This window comes from Uloborus diversus, chromosome 9, assembly GCF_026930045.1.
Source record: "Uloborus diversus isolate 005 chromosome 9, Udiv.v.3.1, whole genome shotgun sequence".
Classification (NCBI taxonomy): domain Eukaryota; kingdom Metazoa; phylum Arthropoda; class Arachnida; order Araneae; family Uloboridae; genus Uloborus; species Uloborus diversus.
In genome coordinates, this window is record NC_072739.1 from 10,299,280 (window position 1) to 10,306,931 (window position 7,652).

Genomic DNA, 7,652 nt, shown 5'->3' on the forward strand with positions numbered 1-7,652 from the left:
GCCCATTTGAAACCTACTAAAAAAAAGTTGAAATGTATTAGAATGCTATATTTAGGTTGAATAAAATAAACCCAAAATATTTCAAGTGCGCCTAACAATCTTGGTACATATCCAAAATATAAGTTGGTGGCCATCCTCCTCCAACAATATCAACTTACACAGAAAATTATTACCGAAATAATGAATCTAAGTTAAGCATTAACCATTAATTAATTTGTTTTCATAATGATATGTATCGTGCATCTAGATTTTCCGAAGTGTACTTAGTGGTGTAAAAGGAAATGGTAATTGGAGAAGAAGATTCAATTTTGAACTACTATATAGTATTTATTAACAACCAGACATTATTAAATATATTAAAGTAAATAGATTGAGTTAGTGGTCCATGTGATCCGAATGTATGCTCACAGCACAATAAGAAAAGTATTACTTTTTAGACCAACTGAACCAGAAGGCGGGGAAGACCGCGGTTGAGTTGGGTTGATTCCGTGGAGCTCGCAATTAATAGAAAGAACTGGAAAGCAAAGATTAACCGGAGGTCATTATCGAAAAATCTTCAAAGGAAGGCGTTGTCCCATAATTGGGCTTATTGTCAGTTATGATGATATATCGTGCATTTGGTGACAGAAGAGATCTTTTCAGGCATAAAGTGTGAATCCGATGCAATTAAGCGTAAAATATTTGTGCTCAAATTTCCAAAACGAAACAAAACAAAATGAGAAGCATTGGGGAGAAAAATCGTTAAGAAATTTTAAAGCATATTATAAACCATTATTCTCCCCAAGCGAACCAACATTACAAAAATAAAAAATATAATTAAACACAGAGTAAGATTTATTCACATTGTTTGGACTTCAAACTTAATTAATTATAAAAACTTAATTAGCATTAACAATAACATAGCTTAAAAATGAAACTATTAAAATGTAAGTAAGAAAGCGTAGTTTTCAATAGTAAAATAACATTTAAAACGTAAGCAGTCACACCATTAAACTCTTAATCACTAGCAAAGAAAAAAAAAATGAAATGTATTGGAAGGAGCAATATGTGAATTACACTAAAACCGTAAGGAATTGCTCTATTCTTTACGATAACAGACGTTAAATTAAGAAATATGTTTTATTTGACTAACTCTATATTATAGGTTAACAGCTTAGACAAATCATTAGGGAGAAAAAGCTATAGTATATAGGGTTTAAAGAGAATAGTTTGCAGAGTACCAATAGCTAAAAATTATAGTTACTAGTTACTACTTATACTATAGTTACTACTCAGCGCAAATAGTTAAAACCAAGTAACCATACGGATGACGTAAGCGACATTTTTCTGTTTTCGCTGCGGTAGAAAGTAATTAAAAAAAAAAAAAAAAAAAAAAAAAAAAAACAGGGCTAAAACATCCGTATTCTACACTCTTACATTAAAATCTATTATCGCAGCAATCTTATAAAAAAAAAAATTCCAAAAAACAGGGAATTTCAGGGACAACCGGTACCCAACATGACAATCGCAACAACTCAATTAAAAAAACTCCAATCAATTTAGAATTTCATCACAACAACCATTACTCAACATAACAACCACAACTATCTGATTAAAAAAACTCTAAAAAAATTGGAGTTTCATTGTGACTACCGATATCCAAGTTAGCAATCGAAAATCTAGCAAAACGCCCAACGAAATTGGAGTTTCATTACGGCAGAAGATACATTTCATTGCAACAACCCGTACTCAACATAACAATCGTAACACTTTAAGAAAAAAAGAGCTCCAACAAAATTTGAATTTCATCGCAACAACCAGTGCTCAACATGACAACCACAACCATCTAATAAAAAACTCCAAAAAAAAAAAAAAAAATGGAGTTTCATGTGACAACCGATATCCAAGTTAACAATCGAAAATCCAATAAAAGCTCCAACAAAATTGGAATTTTATTGCAACAGAAGATACCCAAGATATCAATCGCAACAAACTAATTTAAAAAAAAACTAAGATAAAATTGGAAATTCGTTGCGACAACCGATACCCAAGATAACAATTGCTACAACCTAATAAAAATAAACTAAAATAAAATTGGAAATTCGTTCCGACAACCGATACCCAAGATAACAATCGCAACAACCTAATAAGAAAAAACTCAAGTTAAATTGGAAATTTGTTGCGACAACCGATACCCAAGATAACACAAACAAGCAACACAGAAACACATCAACAGAAACAAGCAATTTCATTACGGACAAGTCAAATCGTATACTCACATTTTGTCCGCAGGTCCGACGACGACACGACCACCCAGATGTCAAACCATGTCGCTGGACACGGTCTGGCTAAACAGCAACCTTCGACGGACGGTGAAGTGACATCATTAAAGATCTTTTTTTCCTGTTGACGTTAGGCATTGTGCTTGCGCCTTAAAAAAAATGAAGAAGAAGAAATAATTATGGGTGAGGAAAAGGTAGAAAATGAGGGAAAATAGCAGAAAATATCAGCGAGAGGATTGAATAAATCTTAAACGCTCACTGCCTGTTGGTATGCTTTTCCGGTCTCTTGCAAAGTTTCGTTAAGTATAGAGTTTTCGTAAAAACTTGCATCACAGAAAAAAATCAGCCGAAATAAGTTATTTGTCAAATACTTTGCAATACCGTATTGGATTGAGCAGTTAATGAATACCATTGTGCCGAGGAAAAACAGGAAACATCCAACGTTGTTCAGCAGAAATCCACAAATAAACAGATTACAGAGTACACGTGTTTTGGAGATTCCAGGAACCCCCTTTTTTCTATTCAAAGGTGTGAGCTTTTGGATGTAAAGACATCCAGTAAAAGCCTAAGGGATTCCTGAGAACCCCGAAACACGCGTATTCTGTAATCTGTACACGAATCAATCTTACGAAGTTCTACCTGTATGAAGTTAACACAAGACTTTCAGTGCAAAAAAAAAAGCTCCATGTAAAAAATTACTAGTTATAAAATTAAAAATATTGTAACAAGTGCTATACTTCTAGTAGTAGAGGAAAGTGGGGCAAAGTGAAATAGTTAAGACTTCTCTCTTTCGAAATGAACAAATTCGATATTTGTTCTCAAATTTACAGTACACAAAGAAACAATAATGTATTTCACAATGAAATGTGCATTGAAACATTTTTTTTTATTTTTGGAACTAAATCTGTGCTTTCCAAAAAAAAAAAAAAAGAAGTGGAAAACTTTTTTTTCCTTGAGCCAAAGTGAAAATTAAAATATCGCTCTAATAAAATATTTTCTATTTAAAAGTTAAAAATATCTTATATAAAACAAATAAGTAAATAAATGTATGAAGAGATAGTGAAACAATAAACGAACAATTAAACAAATTAATTAATTTTATATGAAATAAATGAGTGAATAAAGTAGTGAATGAATAAGAAAATAAGTGAATTATTAAGTTAAGGAATATATATGAACTGACTTGGGATTGTTGCCATGCAACACATGTCGTAGTTTATTTTACAAAATACGTTGGCAACACTGTACACGGCTTACTGTATTATACAATCACTGTTAAGCTCTCTGGTTGGAAGCTACTCTCGAAGTTTGGTTTTGGAGTTGTTCAAATATCTCTTCCTTCATTGAAGCAACATGATAAATTATAGAAACCTTCTATTATGAAATAAAAATGAGAAGTTTCTGAACTCTTAGAAATTTTAATTTTCGAGTTCAAAGCTGTACTACTTTTATTAAACTAATTTATTTCTCATTACATTTCAGATATGATTCAAAGCAGGATGGCCAAGTTTGTCTAATATCAGCCATTTTGACTGTTTTCGCCTATACTTGGCCAGAAAAAAATTGAAAAGCTTTAGCCAAACCGATCTACATTTCGCATAATAGTTACCGTACATTACATCATTGAAACAAAGAAAAGTATAATTTATTAAACATAAAATTTTGGAAAATATTAAGGCAATTATTTAAACAATAACATTAGAAAAATATTGAAGCATTTAACTCAGCGGCGTCACTACGTAGGGGGGAGGGGCGGTCCGCCCCAGGTGTCAGCCGTCTGGGGGACAACACCCTAAGTGGAATTGCAAGTTTTTGAAAAATATGAAGTTAAAATGCATTTTTAAGACTACAAATTTGAAAAATTTTCATGATGTAAACCCGAGACCCCACACTTTAATCTGTTTTTTATACAGTAGCAGACTTAAAATTTCGTTGTAACACAAATGTAGTGGTTTTTGAATTGCATGAATTTCATGTTTAAATATTGTTTTTTTTTCTTTTGCATCTGTGTGGGGGGGGGAAGGGGGGGCTGAAACCACAAATTACTGCCCTGGGTGTCTCCCATGCTATTTACGCCACTATTAACTGTAGAATCATAAAATCTTGCACATAAAATCACAGGAAATGTCTTATGATTAGTTTAGCATGGTTGCGATTGACGATATCCAGTATATCCAGATGAGAGAGTTGACTATTTTCGGTGAATTTCACGAAGTGGTTTGCCGGTTTTTCTAAATAATTTTCATCTCGCTTCCCTGGTTCAAAGTACCTGCCAATGAAAAGAAACTAAAACAATTAATAAGCCATCTAGAGAACCAAACTGGCTTAAATTAAGGAATTTTTCTCGAAATCTCGTCACGAAACCAATCATTTTATCCGTGTGAAGAGTTCGCTACGCAACAGGTGGTTTAGCTAAATGAAGCGCTGAAAATGGCACCTTAAGTGAAAAGCGACAGCGACTACTCATTTTCCGAGCCGCTGAATCTATCTTGACAAATCGAGCCGAAAATGTCTCAGTTATTATGGTTAACCGTCTGAGGCAGAAGAAATTGAAAAATTAAAATACGAATGTGTCATTACATTGAATGGAAGAGTTCCTTCGAAAGAGTTAAAAGTAACGATCGAGTGTTATCTTAAATCGTTATTGTTGAGCGGATTTAACAAAAGGTCTTCCTCTGTAATATGTAAAATAACTAAATATACATACATTCGTTTAATATTTTGCGTATTGCATTGCACCAAACGTTTTAAAAAATCATGAAAGATAGTTTGAAGTTATAGGACTGGCACACTTGAGTTTCCAACTTACCTATGGGGCAGAAGAAATTGGAAAATTAAAATACGAATATGCTTTTACATTAAATGGAAGAGTTACTTTGAAAAAGTTAAAAGTAATGATCGAGTGTTATCTTAAATCGTTATTGTTGAGCGGAATATATATATATATATATATATATATATATATATATATATATATATATATATATTTCTCTGTAATACGTAAAATATCTAAACATGCACGCATTCGTTTAGTATTTTGCGTATAGCAAAAAACGCTTTAAGAAATCATGAAAAAGAGTTTAAAATTATAGGACTTGCATACTTGAGTTTTCAACTAACCTATGGGGCGGAAGGAATTGAAAAATTAAAACACGAATGTGTCATTACATTAAATGGAAGAGTTACTCAGAAAGCGTCAAAAGTAACAATCAAGTGTTATCTTAAATCGTTATTGTTGAGCGGATTAAAAAATAAAAAAGTATTTCTCTGTAATACGTAAAGTAATTAAATATACATGCATGCGTTTAATATTTTGCGTATTGCACCAACGTTTTAAAAAAACATTATAGACAGGTTAAAATTATAGCACTAGCATACTTGAGTTTTTAACACACCTATGGAGCGGGGGGGGGGGGGGGGGAATTGAAAAATCAAAATACGAATGTGTCATTACATTGAATGGAAGAATTACTTTGAAAAAGTTAGCAGTAACTGATTGAATGCTAAATCGTTATTTTTGAGCGAATCTTTTAAAAAAGGCTTTCTTAATGAGTAAAATACCTAAACATGCATTCGTTCGTTTAATAATTTCACATGTTGCATCAAACGTTTTAAAAAATTATAAAAGACAGTTTAAAAATTATTTTACTGGTATACTTGAGTTTTCAGCTCATTGTAAAATCACTTATTTTCGCGAAGATGAAGATATCGGTGATATCGTGAAATTTATCTAAGCAGAACCGATAGTAGATTATATATATATATATATATATATATATATATATATATATATATATATATATATATATATATATATATATATATATATATATATCGCAATTATGATGGGCTAACAAAAATGGCAAAAATTTAAGAGCCATTGTCTGTAAGGATCGGGCAGGTTGTGATTGTTGACATTTTTAATTTTTCTTATTTTCACATATGTTATTCCTTATCATGAATGTAATGTTTGTGCAAAATATGAGCTTTGTCTGCCTTACCGTTTTTGAGAAATTAATTTTTTTAATTTAAGGGGCGTGGCATATTTTTGCGTGTTTTTCAAATTTGCAGATTTTAAAGTTCTTGTTGCTTTAAGCGCAATAAAATTAAATATTTTTCTCTTATGCACACTTATAATGCTTGTTTTCAGTTTTAGTTAGTTAACCTAGTCAATAAAATTTTTAATCTTTTTATAGTTATACTGCCCCGCTATCCGGAGCAGTACAGGAAATTAAACTTTTCTTAGTTCAAATACAGTAGACCCTCGTTTTACGCGGGGGTAACGTTCCACGGAAATGCCGCGTAAATCGAGACCAAATACTAGTGCTAAAATAAGGATTTGGTACCGTAGATAACAAAATACTTCGTTCTAGTGATGACTAATTGTATAATAAGTTTAATATGTACTTATATCGACTTTCATGCACAACATGCATAAATAAAACATAAATAAATTTCGCGTTCTGATTATAAAGAGGAGCTGGCTATGATAGTCTTTTGGCAGTTATTAAGAATTTTTCTCTGTAATTCTTTGCAGAGCATTAACGCATCCATGATCACTTCACAATAGTCATTTCCACAATAGAATCTTCCTTCACTTACAAATCAGAAAGACAGAAGATTTCTATTGTCTAGGAATGGCTCAAAATTTTCAATGTGAACGTTTTTGGTTGTGCGTCACCGACGTCAATATCCTCGTTGGTTTTGGCCTCCTTTTGTCACTCCCAAAAGCTCTTCTTCCAGTGAGTTCTGAACTGTGTGAGTTTAATAACTCTATTTCTGGAAAGACCTCTGGAACTCATCGCATAAAATGTCTCCAGTGGCACAAGCTCGATTATTAGCACGCCAAAATGCAATTGATTACGCGTAATCTGCAATCTTTAGGAGTTTGGATTTTGAAAGAGGGGAAAATTTTATCCGTTTGCATTGCCACCTCCGCGTAAAACCGAAACTCACCCGCGTAAAGGTGTCAAATCTTAAACCGCGTAAAATCGAAACCACGTAAAATAAACCCGCGTAAAACAAGGGTCTACTGTACTTAAAAAATATTTTTCCTGATAAATTGTAATTTTTTTCTTGTAAGATATTGAAGTAAACAGAATAACAAATCTATTGCAATTTGATTCGGGTTTTAAATGATCTTGTATGAGCATGAAAATTTAAAACTTCAACTTACTATCACTTTCCGCCCTGGGTTCCCCGGGAAGTTGAGGCGGTTCAACAATCCAACCCTACTTCAGTTCAGATGGTCTAGTTAGCTCTAGTACCTATACATCCACGATTTATTCGTAATTACTCATTTTTTTAATGAAGCGTTCTATGGTGGTTTTTGAGGTAATCTGTGCTTAGTTTTTCTTTGCTAACAATCAAGCTCAAAGTCTCCCTCTGTGT